At 45.4% G+C, this 15,222-nt stretch overlaps 1 protein-coding gene across 2 annotated transcripts in view; it reads left to right on the top strand.

The window, feature by feature from the left end:
* ST3GAL1 (ST3 beta-galactoside alpha-2,3-sialyltransferase 1) overlaps window positions 1-15,222 on the top strand; it is a 138,949-nt gene that overhangs the window by 82,620 nt on the left and 41,107 nt on the right. For both annotated transcript variants that reach the window (XM_054984474.1, XM_054984475.1), the window contains one exon: window positions 9,046-9,205. The gene's annotated coding sequence lies outside the window, so the exon portion shown is untranslated. The remainder of the gene's footprint in view (window positions 1-9,045; window positions 9,206-15,222) is intronic.

The following is a 15,222-nucleotide window of genomic DNA, read 5'->3' as shown; positions in this document are numbered from 1 at the left end:
CATCAGGCCAAATACAGCTGCCTGGCATATACAGTTTCTAGGGATGGCAATCTTGACCGCACCTCAAAAGATGGAGGGAGAAAAGCTAAAGGAAATGGGGGATATCACTTACGGCAAAAACCATAAGTGATATCATGTTGCCAGGGGCATTGCTCTAGGATTTGCCATAAACTCTATGGTTTAACCATAGAGTTTTTGGCAAATCTTAAAACGCCTCCCCCATGTCATGACATCACTTCCATTTTTCACCACAAATTACATTCACATGCCGGTTTCCATGCAGTTGCAGTCTTGTCTACACCACCCCAGTCCTATTTATTTAATGGATGTTAATCATCAGTGAATGTGTTCCTGGAGATGAAGGATTCGGTCCCTGTAGCTGTGAATTTGACTTTGAATTTGAGATGTAATGTCATTTCATTTCACCCACGTCTGTAACAGTTTATGCTGCCAACCGTACAGTCAACAGGAGACTGGATTATGCAAGAACTGATGCTTCCTTGAACTATGAAACTTTTTAAAAGATACATAAAAATGATAGATAAAAACGAAATAACTTTTTTTAACTGTCCTTTGCTTGGTGCTCCCAAGAATAGCTTTCCTATGTGGAAATACCTGTGGATTACTTTGGTTCCGTCTTTCAGCCTTTATCCTTGCGGCATCCTCTCTCATATGGCTGATGCTCCTCTTTAAAACGGAATGGATAACTTTTTCATATTTGGAAATGTAATAAATGATGGAATATGCAGCATTCAAAAGCTCTGGGTATGAGAGAAAGGAATACAAAGCCGTGAGCTCCCAAATCCTTTTCCTGAGTTAAATCTAAAGTGCTTTTGGCTCTGTCAGACCAGAGTATCTTGGCAACTTTCCTTCCTAGATTGTTGTAATGTTCAAAAGGATGCAAAGAGAATGTTTCTTCATTTTGTGTTTTCAGATTCCACTCTGAAATAAGATCTGGCAAAATCCCCTGGATTTAAAAATCCTGTATAAATTCATACATAATTAGATACTGACATGTTTTCCCCTCCCTGCCATTTGATGTGAAGATAAAATGGGGAGAGAGAGGGAGAGGAAAGCACAATGAAATATTTATTTTCCCCCGCGTCTTGACTGATGTAGTCAAAACTTCCACTCTGTGTGTTTATGCGTTTCGGATTAGCCTTTAATTGGGGCCACTTTCTGAGGCGTGAACTAAAACAATATTTAAATAGTGGATGAATGCTATCGATTAACTGGCTACTTAAACAATAATGCCTACCTTTCCTACATAATACTAGCAAGTGTTCACGATTAAGATAAATGTGTGTGGAAGGAAGGGGCTGTATATCCCAAGGACTTCATTGGAAATGTAGTTTGCCTTTGTATGCAAAACTTCTAGCATTTGCTGTTACTCTCCTCCATAAATTTTGGTGGGAGCTAACTTAGGGCCAAGCTACAGGTGACAAAAGACACAGGTTGGACACTCGTCAGCTTCCCTCAAGTTTTGATGGGAAATGTAGGCATCCTGGTCTTGCAGCTTGGCTCTCCGTCTGCTGTCCAATGGACTTTTCAACTGTCACTTGTCCAACATTCTGCCAAGCTGCCTACATTTCCCATCAAAACTTGAGGGAAGCTGACAAGTGTCCAACCTGCGTCATTCGTCACTTGTAGTTTGGCCCTTAGAACCATCTGGCCTTTTCTATCCGTGTCTTCATCTGGTCAAAATAGCGCAGTGGCCTTCAACATAGTTCTGATCATATCTTCCACCATGTTTCCTGGAGCCCAGTTGCTTCTTCCCAAAAACCAAAGGTCAATTGTGACTTTTTGCGCTTTATCAACTAGGAAGTGCCTCTGAACAGCCTACGAGGTGTCACTTTAGCCCTAGACAGAGTGCCCATTATGAAACAGCTATTGTCATTGTTGGATGATGCTTGGTTTGGAACTTCCTAAATTTTATGGAAACACAACATTTTGTGGTTGGACCCCTTGAGAGGTATTTTGTTATGGGACGGCACATAAAACCTACTTGTGATATTCCAAAAGTGCCCAAAGGTTCAATAAGCTTTGGGAGACCTGCACTAAACTGGGACTCATTCTTGGAAATAGCTTTTATCTAGATCGGTATTATGGCTGAAACCGGTAAAGCAAGGAAAATATGAGAGTCTCTCTACATAATACTTTTAACACATGTTCTTCACATGTTGTGTGAGATGCAATGTTAGTTGGGAAGCATAGTTTTGAAAGAGCTGGCAGAGATCACTCCGGAGGGGACAGATTCTCTCATAGCCCTCCACTGCCACCCCTTCTAGAGCCTTTGCCCTGCCATGGCTTGGTTAATGCAAAGTTTTAAGCAGCAAGGGTGGCAGGGTAAAAGCTCCAAAAAGGAGACAGTCCAGAATGCCAGAGGCAGCGAAGTGCTGTGAGAGAATCTGTCTGGAGCAATCTCCGCCGGCTCGGTCTTTCAAAGCTATGCTTCCTGGCTAACATTGCATCTCCCGACACTTGACAGACATGCACCCCTGCGTCTCGTGTAGAGGGACTCTCCGTGGTTTAGTTTAGAGATAATGCCGAACCATTATCTGGCACTGTGAGAACAATCCTGAGTTGGGTAGACCCAATTCTGCCTCACATAATGCGCCTGAATTTGTTTGTTCCTTGAGTTTTGTTTTTCAGAGGGAACTCTCGTTTTAACTTTGTTAAATCTGAACAGGCATGTTAAAGTTTGTGCTTAGACAGCAAACCACAACCACAAAGCCCTCATTTGCTTTTGGTTTATAATCCTGTTTTGCCAGGCATGTACAAACCTTACTGGGACAGGAAGATGAGAGAGATTGGGAATGGACAATAGACAAGGTCCAGCCTTTAAGGTAAAGGTAGCCCCCTGAGCAAGCATCGAGTCATTACTGACCCATGGGGGGACGCTGCATCACGACGTTTTCTTGGCAGACTTTTTACGGGGTGGTTTGCCATCGCCTTCCCCAGTCATCTCTACACTTTATTGACAGGAAACTGGATACTCATTTTACTGACCTTGGAAGGATGGAAGGCTGAGTCAACCTTGAGCCGGCTACCTGAACCCGGCTTCCACCAAGATCAAACTAGAGATGGGCATGAACCTGAATATGACCCAAAAAACCCCACAAACCAGGCCAGTTTGTGGTTCGCAAACCAGTGGTTCGTGGAAGCTCATTTCCACGAACTGGTCTACTGGTTTTTTTGGTTCATATTAAAAGCAGTTTAAATGGCCATTTCCCCGAGGAAACGGCCATTTAAACTTTTCCTGCCCCTTGCAAGCAGCAGGTCCCATTAAACTATGAGCCAGCACGTAGCAGGGGGGGGATCCCCTCCTCGCCTCCCGCCAGCTGATAATTTAAAGGGACCTGCCACTTGCAAGCAGCAAGGACGTTTAAACCCCACTAACCCCAGCCCCAGCCCCTCAAATGCCACAGCAGGTGGGAAGGCTGTTTTTGGCCTCCTCTGTCACTCTGCAGGCCTTCCCGCCCCTCACAGGAGAAGGGGGAGGAGGCTGCAGGCCAGCAGAGCAGCTGGAGCCATGAATCAAGGTAAGTGTGGGGCTGTGGCTGGGGGGCTGTTTAAAGGGCCCTGCCGTTTGCAAGTGGCAGGAAAGGGCCCTTTAAACAATCAAATGCCCCTTTCACTGCAGCTAAGCAGCTGGAAAGGGGCATTTAAACCCCATGAACCACGAACTGGTTCGCGAACTTGCCCCAGTTCATGGGAGTTCGTGGTTCCTGGTTCGTAGAAACCCACGAACCGCACGGTTCGGTTTTTTTTGTGGTTCATGCCCATCTCTAGATCAAACTGAGGTTGTGAGCAGAGTTTGGGCTGCGGTACTGCAGCTTACCTCTCTGCGCCACGGGGCTCCAGACAAGGTCCAGCCTTTATTAGTGCCAAATGATGGTTTAGCTCTTCTTCTAAACCCCAGAAAAGCATCCAAAATACAAAGTCTAAGAAAGCTAATGGCTTTTAGCATCATGTGTCATAGTAACTGCGGGAATGGGTTTTGGATCCCTTCTTTGCTAAGGCTAGAACTTTTCTCCCTGCATTGCAAGTTGTCAGTGTGCATGGAGCTTTCTATTTATTTTTACTTTCTTTATTCCCCACCTTATTCCCCAGTGGACTTACATCATTCTCCACTCCTCCGTTTTATCTCCACAACAGCCTTGCGAGGTAGGTTAGGCTGAGAGAATGTGAACAGCCCAAGATCACCCAGCGAGCTTCGATGGCAGAGCAGGGATTCAAACCAGGGTCCTCTAAATCCTAATCCAGCACTCTAACCACTACACAACACTGGCTGACTTTCTATGTGAACCTTTCATTGCTGCAAGAGAACTCGTGTGGTTCAGAGTGGAGCAGTCCATTCTGCAACCTTTGCCACCTCATTCCCATCTCAATCTCTTGCATGGACCAGCTAGGTTAGTTGAATAGCTGCTATTCTCTCCAGAAAGACCTAGGTAGTGAGGTTGCAAGCCCAAGGTGGGAGAGTTTCAGGCGACGGACCTTCCGGTTCCAGCATCCCCCAACACTGTAAAATCAATGTGTCAGGGTGATGTGCTAGCATGCACCTGAAACGCCAGCCAAGGCAAGACTTGCATTAGGCAACTCCCGCTTCAGGGTTCCATCTTTTAGCAGCTACCCTACCCCAGTTCTTAAGAAAGTCAAGTGTGTTTGTTTAGAACTGTTTGCCAAGCCATTCATTCGTGTTCTCTTAACTTTCCACCTGTTTTGTCCTTTTACTCTTGAAATAACAACTCCTGCTCTTGAGAAGTTTTGAAAACTGTTCTGTCTTCCCTTCCTTTCCCCGTTTTGTCCTCCACTCCCCCCCCCAACCCGCCCTTGTTTTCTTTGTTTTTCTGTCCTCTTGGCAGCCACAGACATTCCACTTGTCCTCCCCTGTGCCCCTGGCAGCTGCCGAGCACATTGCTCTTGTGTTCCAGCCGAAATTGTTTCCTTGTGCTTTGTTGAATGACCGGCTGGGGCAAGCCAGGCCTAATTCGATCCACGTTCCTCCCCTTCACGTGTCTCAGGGTCTTGTCACGCAGTCCGAAAAAAAAGTGGCATTTCCAGAGGAACCTTGTACGGCTTCCTATACCTGTTGGCACACCGGCCTGATTTGCATAAGCAAAGGTGTAAATTGCCAGGGTAGTAGAATGGAATGTGCCACATCAGGAGAATGGCAGAGGATCGTATTATAGAATGGTCACCTATGTTACGATTACAAACTCCCTGCAGATAGAAAGCCAGAACGGCAAGCAAAGAGAGTAGGTAGCTTTCCCCCTGCTGTGCTAGTTTTCTGTTTGCTGGGTGTTTTGGGCTTGAAGGAGAGTACAAAGCACAATCTGAAATGGTACAGTCCATTTTACCCCTTTTACATTCTGCCACCTCTTTCCCCTGCATGTGTGAATGTGTGGCACCTAAGTCGTGCCGGGGACTACTTTGTCGGGAAGTAGAAGCATGCCTGCTGACAATACTTCCTGTGGTTTTTCAACATTTGCCGCCTTTGTAGGCCATTCAGACCAGCCACTGCTGGTGCCAGGGTTTCTGGCACCTGCAGCCACCCTCCCATGCGTGCACCCTCGGACTGCGTGATGATGTCATGCAGCAAAGCCGGGCCCATTGGCTGTCGCAAGGAGGCTGCCCACGGTCCGCACGCTGCCCCAGCTGCCTGCTGTGCCTGGCCCGTGGCTGCTGTGCCCGGCCGGGGGCATGTGGCGGCGGTGGCGGCACGGGGCTGGCCAGCTGCAGCAGCAGCTGTGGGCCAGGCATGCCAGCTCCGTGGCACGCGGCTCCTCCCCTGGCACTCCCTCCAGCGCCCTGTCCGGCCCCGCAGTGCCCACCTCACTGCCTCATTTTTGGTGCCAGCCCTGAGACCGGCACACAGTCGGACAGAGAGCTCAATCAGGATGAAATGAAGATTCCCTAATGCTTCTTCCTTTCCTTTGCCAATGCCCATGCCCATTTCCCACTGCTTTTATTGTCCCATTTTGCTTTGGCTGGTTACCCTGTAGTGGACAGCCAGTGTGATGTTTTCGTTAGGATCTGGGAGTCCCAGGTTCAAATCCCCACTTTGCCATAGCAGTTGGGTGACCCTGGGCCAGTCACACACTCTCAGCCTGACCCACCTCACAGTGTTGTTGTGAGGATAAAATGGAGGAGAGGAGAATGACGTAAGCCACTTTGGACCCACAGTGAGAAGAAAAGTGGGGTATAAATGAAATATGTAAATAAAAACATTCAGTGGATTCAACTTCCTGCCTCATAGCCTGCTTAGTCATTGTGGCAGCTTGGAAGAGCAGTAAACTCCCTTTGTTATCTGATTGGAACAAGAAGATATGGTACATATTTGTAATGGAGAGAATTCTAGATCAGCACAAGAAGATCGAGTTAGACCAATATATCTCTGATTTTGCTGAAACGTGGCAACCTATAATTGACTTTATAGCAAGAAATAAGGCAACATCCCACTTCACCCACCCCAAACAGTTCCTGCTTTATGAAGTAGATTTATTGTTAGCTGTAGTTCTATCCATGATTGTAAATTTAATTGACCCATTGTGCTTCACTTACTTAGTAATTCTTGTGTCCACTTTAATATTTAGCGTCTTTCGATGTTTTGATTTCTAACTTCTGATATATGTTGTATTTAAGCTGGTATTGTACAATTTTTCCTCTGTTTTAATAAACTTTATTTAAAACTGAAAAAAATAAAATGCATCATTTACAACTTTGAAAAAAAAAAAGAACACCTCCCTGGTTCAAAAGTTAAGGCCACAACTCTAGGCGTGCTTGCTTGAACATTATGACTTAAGATTTGCTTCTGAGAAAATGTTTCGAGGATTGAGCTTCATATCAACTTTTGCATCCCTCCCTCTAGAACTGTTGAAACTGCTGGGCCCCACCATCAGGGCATCTTTGGGCTCTACCCCATGACTAAGAGAGTCTGCCTAGACAGAAGAATTCCGGTTCTTAAGAGCTGCAACCCATACTCAGCTCATAGCTGGAAATCTCCTATTCTCAGAAAACGGGGTTGTGCTAAACCAATCCAAACGGCACATGGGCGCAGGCGTGCGCGCACACACAAAGTCATCAGTTTATTAAAGCTGAAGAGTTTGTTTTTTTTCCCCTGCTAAGTAATTGTTTGCTTTATTACTACTTACAGATTCATTTTAATAGGTAGTAAAGCACAAACTGCAGGACTCACACTTTCTGGGCGTCCGACATGTATCAAACTGACAGCCCCTCTGGTTTACGCAGCGGCGTGCAAGATAGCGCAATAAATTCAAGCTATTATTATAGCCCATCTAACATTTATTTATAATTAATGCCAGGGACTTTTACATCATAATGCCAATTACTGGCTTTCTTTAAAGGGGGAGAGGAGATGATTTGTTTTTTATTACTGCTGTAGCAAGATAAAGCCTGCTCAAATGCTGTGAAGAAGAGGAGAAAAGAAAATTACTGGTTGGGTTCTGCAGAAGGAAAGAAAGACACATCTCCAGTGGCTTCCCAGTAGTACAGTTTGGGTGATGCAAAGAAATTTCCCCGGAAGGGGGTTCTGGTACCCTTAGGCGGTATCTGTATTTAATGCTTTGGCTGTACATTGAATATGCACCAGTAGCACACTGCTGACTTGCACATTCTGTAATGTGGATAGGTATGATAATGGTAATGGTGGCCCAACCACATAAGGAAATTTGGGGGTGGCAAATTTTAGGCCTCCGTGACTGATCCTGGCTGGATGAAGGTGGAGGGGGGGGGTCATTGCCACTTCCTTCACTCCTGATCCCAGCCAGGTGAAGGGGGGCAGGCATTGTCATCTGCTCTGTGCCTGATTCTGGCAGGGTGAAGGGGGGGGGCATTGCAATGGGCGCTGTGTCTGACAACGGCCGGATGAAGTGGCGGCCAACATTGCCGTCTGCTCCATGCTGGATCCTGCCCGAGTGAAGGGAGGGTGGGCTTTGCCTCCTGCTCCACACCTGATCCCATCCAAGTGAAAGCAGGGGGTGGTATTGCCTCATCTGGGTGATGGTGGGGGACAGGCATTGCCACCTGCTCAACTCCTGATCCCAGGTGGGTGAAGGTGGGTGACAGGCATTGCCACCTTCTCCATGCCTGATTCCAGCCAGGTGAAGGCGGGGGTGGGCATTGCCACCTGCTTCACACCTGATCCCATCTACATGAAGGAGTGGCAGTCATTGCCACCTGCTCCTCGCCTTATTCTGGCCAGGTGAAGGGGGCGGGCATTGCCACCTGCTCTGCTCCTGATCCCAGCTGGATGAAGAGGGAGCCGGTATTGCGCCTGCTCTGCTCCTGATCCCAGCCAGTTTAAGGCAGGGGGTGGGTATTGCCACCTCTTCCATCCTGATCCCAGCTGGGTGAAGTCGGAGGGGGCAGGCATTGCCACCTGCTCCCCTCCTGATCTTGGCCTGGGCTTCCCACCACGGTGCACTCTCTAGAGTGACAGGTTGTCTCGCCTGGGCTTCCCTCCATGGCAGTGCCCTCTGGTGGCACACCAGAGTAGGAAGTGAGTCGTCTGGTACATGCTTACTCTTTTATATAGTAGGATAAGGGACAGTTCCTCGAAATAAGGGAGAAGAGGCAAGCCTGTTTTGTGGGCTCTGATCTCTCCAGTATCTAAAGCAGCGTTGTTCTAGGATACAGTACTGCTGATTAAATCAGCGAATTTGGTGTCATTTGCCACTTAAAGAGGCTGCAGGCTATAATCTGAAAGCCTCACCGCACATGACATTTTCTTCAAGGGCATCCCCAGGTTGGGGAAGAACCGTGGCTCAATGGGTAGAGCATCTGCTTAGCATGCAGAAGGTCCCAGGTTCAATCCCCAGAATCTCCCATTTAAAGGCTAGAGAAGCAGGTAATGTGAAATACCTCCACCTGAGACCTTGGAGAGCTGCTGCCAGTCTGAGCAGGCAACACTGATTTCAGCAGACCAAAGAACTGATTCAGGTTAAGGCAGCTTCATTGGGTGGAGAGGTGGGTTCTAAAATTCTGGGCTCAAACAAACCAAACCTTGTACTTTCCCCCCTGTAGATATTTTAAAAGCCCTGTGCCTGCATTACCTGCACTGAAGAACTTCAGTTTCATTGGAGCAGAAAGGAGGGGCAGCGTGGTGGTTTGCTGTGACGAGGAAATCCATCGACAGCAGCCCCAGAATCTGGAAAAGCAGTGAAAAGCGAAACGGGCTGGCAAGGTAAAGAGGTCCCTTTGTGTTCTCACAATGGACAGTTGGACACAGGTCTGGTAATGGAGCCTGTTGCCTGGCTTCTCTGGAAAGAGGCAGAGGGCTGAAGAGTTGTGGGATGTCAGTGGAGCTTTTCCCTCCCAGGGAAAATGAAAAACCACAACAGACAAACAAATGGGGACTCTTAGAAATCAGTTATCGTCTTTGTGGCTCTTGTTGGTCACACCAAGAGCGAGACAGAAGGTTGAGGAAGTTTTCTTAGGGAGAGCGAGCCTCTTTGTGGAACTGTTCTTAATTCTAAACAAGGAGATGTCTTACAGTTGCCAGGTGGATGTTTAGGGGTGGAGCCAGGGAAGGGTGGGGTTCGAAGAGGGGAGGAGTGTCGGCAGGTTACAATGCCACAGAGTGCACCCACCAAAGCAGCAGATTCGTTGTAATTCCAGGAGAATTTCATGCCCTATTGGAAGGTTGGGAACCCTACACCTTGTCAACATTTAACTTGACCAAATCTGGTGTTACTATTATTATTAGCCATAGCATTATTAGCATCAATATTAGCCCATATACATATTGAGACCACCTCACATATATCAGTTTCAGGTGGGTAGCCGTGTTGGTCTGTAGCAGAAGAGCAAGATTGAGATCTAGTAGCACCGTAAAGACCAACTATATTTCTAGGGTATGAGCTTTCGAGAGTCAGAGCTTCCTTCTCAAATGCTCATACCCTGGCAATTTAGTTGGTCTTTAAGGTGCTACTGGACCTGAATCTTGTCTTAAAATCCTTCGTCAGCTCTGTAGCGCTGAATATCATTTATTCCTCGTATGAATCGGTGTGCCAGCACCATTCTGTGCAGCAATTAAGGAGAAGAGTGTGTAGCTCAGGGGTAGGCCCCTTAGTTTGTATGCAAAAGGTCCCAGGTTGAATCCCTGACATCTCCCCGATCAGGTGGCAAGTGATATTAATGGTCTTTCACTGGAAAGTTGCTGCCAGTCAAGGAAGACAATGTTTACCTTGATATACCAAGGGTCTGAAGGTATATCAGACCCTTGGTATAAGTCTCCCTTTTGGCTCAATCATCAACCAAAAGGGAGACTGCAATGAAGAAATAAAAAAAAAAGACTGGGAAGAACAGCTGTGAGGGAGCTAGAGAAGATCCTTCAAGATAAAAGATGTCTCTCTGGGGACCAAAATCAAGATAATCCAAACTATGGTATTCCCCATTACCATGTATGGATGTGAAAGCTGGACAGTGAAGAAAGCTGACAGGAAGAAAATGGATTCATTTGAAATGTGGCGCTCCCTAGAAGCTAAAATGACAAGACTATGGCTATCGTACTTTGGCCACATCAGGAGAAGACAATGTTCTACAGAAAAGTCAGTAATACTAGGGAAAGTAGAAGGGAGTAGGAAAAGAGGAAGACCTAAAACAAGATGGCTTGACTCAATAAAAGAAGCCACGTCCTCCAGTTTGCAAGACCTGAGCAAGTCTGTTAATGATAGGACGTTCTGGAGGTCTTTCATTCATGGGGTCACCATAGGAGGCAACTTGATGGCACGTAACACACACACACCAAGGGTCTGACTTGGCATAAGGCAGCTACCTTCCCTCTCTAAGATCTGTTCTCTGTTCTGCACAGACCTTTTTAGCACTACCTCTTTACTATGCAGTCTCCTGCCAGAGATGAGGAACGTTCCCAGCTTGCTGGCTGGAAAACAGAGTTATCTAGAATGGCCTTTTGGGGAGAGTAAGATGAGTCAGGTGTATGAGATAAGGACAATTATGTTTATTGGTAATCTGTCCTGGGGCAGTAATATTACTAGAACAATTACTACGTTGTTGCTTATTTATTTGTATTCTGTTTGCTGGTGTTGATTTTGGTTGGCTTGGCAATTTATTAGTGTTTTCTTGGTTTGTGTCGGTTATCCCCTTTGGCTCCAACCTTGTTGGAAGAAAGTCGGGCTTATAAACATTTTCAACAAATAAATAAAATCTCCACATGACTAATGGGAACTGAGGGCCAAGCTACACATGACGAAAGACACTTGCCTGGCAAGTGGATTGAGTGGAGGGCAAGTGAACAGGGAGAAATACACTTGCCGTTCAAGTATCATTTGTCACTTGTAGCTTGGCCCTAAGAGAATGCTTTAAGAGCATGTCAGATTCCATAGGAGAAAGAAGAATGGTGTTTACTTCTGAGTAAACAGAAGAAGAGCCCTGAAGGTTCATGCCAGAGGTCCATCTGGTCTGGCATCCTGTTTCCCACATTAGCCAGCCAAATTCTCCCAGAAATTTCACTACTTGCAACTGGTCGACAAAGATATACTATCTCAATACGTGGAGGTTCCATTTAGCCATCATAGCTAATAGCCATTTCTGAACTTCTGCGAGTCCATTTAATCCTCTTTTTAAAGCTGCCTACACTTCCTGTGACTGTGAGTGCTGCAAATGAGGTGTACGTTGCATGAAGAAGTAATGTCTGTGTTACTTACGATCCCCTTCTTTATTACTTGAACCAGTAACCTCGCCGGTTCTGGCTCATTTTCTTAGCCACTAAGTGACGCACCTCTGATTGGGATACATTGTTTAGATATCAGCCTCATTTGGTTTCGCACTTCCGCAAACTTTGAAGAGTGCCTGTCTCGTTAGGTTTTTATTCTACTAGGGGGGAAGAAATCCATTTTGCGCTACATTTTAATTAAAGCCTTTCTCTGCTAATCTACACACAGATGGATGTGAGATCCTTTTTCGCCTTTAAAATTTTTCTTTATTTAAACTATAAACTATACACCATAACATAATAAACAATAAACATATATAATAAGAAAAAAACCACAATTCTAAACATGACACACTAACAATACATATATCTATATAACTAAAAGGAAAAGAGAAAAAGAAAACAAAAAAAACTCCTTAGATTACACTACAGGTTGAGTTCCGCAACAACTCCTTAGATTCCACTACAGGTTGATTTCTCTGCAACAAGTATATATCATTTCTAGAGTCACACTTATTCTAGGTTAGTCACAACCCCACTGTCTTCTCTATTGTTCATGTTTCTTAATCCATAAATGCAGATGTCATCAAATCCTTGTTATCCGTTTCATGCAAAGAGTCTATTAATGGTTTTCAGATGGATGTGAGATCTTTTGAAATTCTGTTTAGAGTTGTGGGGAGGGCAAAACTATTTCTGCAAACTCAGATGCTGAATACTTTGATATCTCATGCCTTTAAAAAGCATTAAAAACTGCACAAATTGTCACCTATCACAACATGAACGGGAGGGGCACTCTTTTCTTTTTTTCACCATTTTTTCTTGCCGGCGCTTTCCGTTGGTTATCACCATCCACCTAGTTCAGTATTAACATTTTTAATGAGCTTTAAGATTCACAGCCAAACAATCCGCGCATGGGCCTTTGTAATGTGCAAATCCCTTTTGAATGAGACTCTCGCTACGTTTTCATATTCTAGATAACGCCAAGCCAATTGCTTCTCTAATTATGCAAATCTTGAAAGCACCTCCCACATTTAGCAAGAGCAAGAGCATAGCAACAGGGTGGGTAACTGGCCACCCAAGGGTACAGCTTAGCCCCCAAGGCCAAAAACCTCATTCCTCCCTGCTCCTTAATGTATACCTCAATCATCTTTTCCTTATAAAAGTGGACTCTGTGCAGGATTTTTAAGGCCCATGCTCCTTAGCATAAACCCACAATACATTTTCTGCCTCCGTTCTTTGACTTGTGCACCTCAGATGTGGTGAAGTTCAAGGTCTTAAATGATACTGAAACAGACTTAGTGAGGCATGACGCTCAACCACCGTGGTGTCTACACCAACCCTCTGTCTGAAAGACTTAACCCGAGTGGCTTCTGAATGAAAGAAGTTCAGCACACAAGAGGAAACAGAAAAGGAACATTTCCCAGTAGGCAGCCTTGTTGGCTTGCCGTAGAACAGCAGGATTTGTGTCTGGTGGCGCCTTAAAGACCAGCAAGATTTTCAGGATGTAAGCTTTCAAGAGTCAAAGTTCTCTTCTTCAGGTATCTGAAGAAGGGAGCTTTGACCCTCAAAAGCTCAAACCCTGAAAATCTTGTTGTTCGTTCAGATGCCACAGGACTCAAATACTGCAGAAAAAGAACGGTAACTTGAATTTACTCTCAGGGATAAGGGAATAAGGTGGCTCAGGAAAGAAGACAGAAACCCTTTACAGGTGTAACAGACTTGCTGGGCACATTCATTTATGAGGTTACAGCTGATAAACTAAGAGTGTAAAGAAGAGCAGTTGGCAGCCAAGTTTGTATTCTCAAGGTGAATATTGGCATTCCCTCCATCTCAGGATTCTCACAGCGTACATGTGAGTTCCTTTCAGAAAATTGAAATCTTTCTCTGGCTTACCTCAGACCTTGCGGCTTCAAGATAATTAGTCTCCTCCTCCAGCTAGCCTGCTTTATTCCAAAAGGTTCTGGACCTTTCAAAGTCTCCTGAGACAGGTTCTCTCCCAACTAAGCTCAAGACACAAACCCTCTCTCCACACTTTCATACAAGACAGAGTCTGAGGGCCAAGCTACACATGACGAATGACACTTGAATGGCAAGTGTATTTCTCCCTGTTCACTTGCCCTCCACTCAATCCACTTGCCGTTCAAGTGTCATTCGTCATGTGTAGCTTGGCCCTGAGACAGAATCTCTTCAGTCTTTCGCTCTCTGCCCAGTGGAAGGCAAAACCTCTAGAATCCTTAGGCCAATCTGCCACGATGTAATTCTTAGTTTAGAAGCAGAAAATTTCAGTACCCAGGGGAACAGTGAGAGGCAGTGAGTTTGCAATGGAATTTTTTAGCCCCTGAGGGTAAGAAAGGAGTCAGCACCCAAGAATCTGAGAAGAAATCTGATAGCAGAAGACGGAGAGAAGTAAAACCACCTGCCTGGAAGCTTTGATAAGCACTTTCTCTCCAGTGACTTGCTAGAAAGGTATAAGTGCCTCCTTTCAACCTACTTTCCATTCTTCTCCATCTTCTCTCCATCACTGATGAGATACTCCAGTCTTCAAGATAATAATCTGAGTCCTTGTTGAGCTTGTAAGTAATTAAACTTTTCATCCCCTCCATTTAGCCTAGGAAAGTGTGGGTCAGTAGCTTAAAATAATGCTATTTGTACAGAAATAGGCACAGTGGCTTGTGGGTACAAATGAGATTCTCTGCTGCAGCAACGGTGGCCCAAAAGGACTTTGTGTTTTTTACAAAAGATGGGATGTACTATATTGCATGTTTTTGCATGGCCAAGGAATTGTGGTTTCAAGTGGCATGTTAAGATATCTGCCAGAGATCTTGGAGAACCGACACCTGTCAGGGGCTGGATAGACTATGGTTTGACTTGATATAAAGCAACTTTGTATGTGCAGATTGGAGAAGAAGATTCCCTTTCCCCCCCTCTAATAATAATATACTATTTATATACTGTCCTTCAGGACAACTTAATGCCCACTCAGAGCGATTTACAAAGTATGTCATTATTATCCCCACAACAATCACCCTTTGAGGTGAGTGGGGCTGAGAGAACTCTGAGAGAGCTGTGACTGACCCAAGGTCACCCAGCTGGCTTCAAGCAGAGGAGTGGGGAATCAAACCCGGTTCTCCATATTAGAGTCCCACCGCTTTTACCACTACACCAAACTGCCTCTACCATTCTTAACTTGAAATTTGCCAGAAAAAAAGAGCAGCTGAAGATAAATTTCCACAATATGGATGTTGAATGGGGTACAAACAAAGATATCTCTCCCACGTGCTGTTGTTAACGCACCTGGCTCTGTGCTTTTATCTCAAAAGTTCAGGGAGACCCCTGGGGTTGAATGGTGTGCTGTGGGCTAGCTTGTTAAAGTCTGACAGTCTGTTACACAGATGGCATTTGGCTAAAGATGTTCTAGAGTAGAGCATGATATGAAATAGTATGTGCCTCATGATATTTGTCCAATTCCTCCAAAGCTGAGCAATGCTTACCTTGGGGAGGTTTGCATTGAAGTTCTTTGGTTCACG

The sequence above is a fragment of the Eublepharis macularius genome, chromosome 7 (genome assembly GCF_028583425.1).
Source record: "Eublepharis macularius isolate TG4126 chromosome 7, MPM_Emac_v1.0, whole genome shotgun sequence".
Taxonomy (NCBI): domain Eukaryota; kingdom Metazoa; phylum Chordata; class Lepidosauria; order Squamata; family Eublepharidae; genus Eublepharis; species Eublepharis macularius.
Note: the sequence above shows the minus strand (reverse complement) of the source record. Positions and strands in the feature narration are given on the sequence as shown.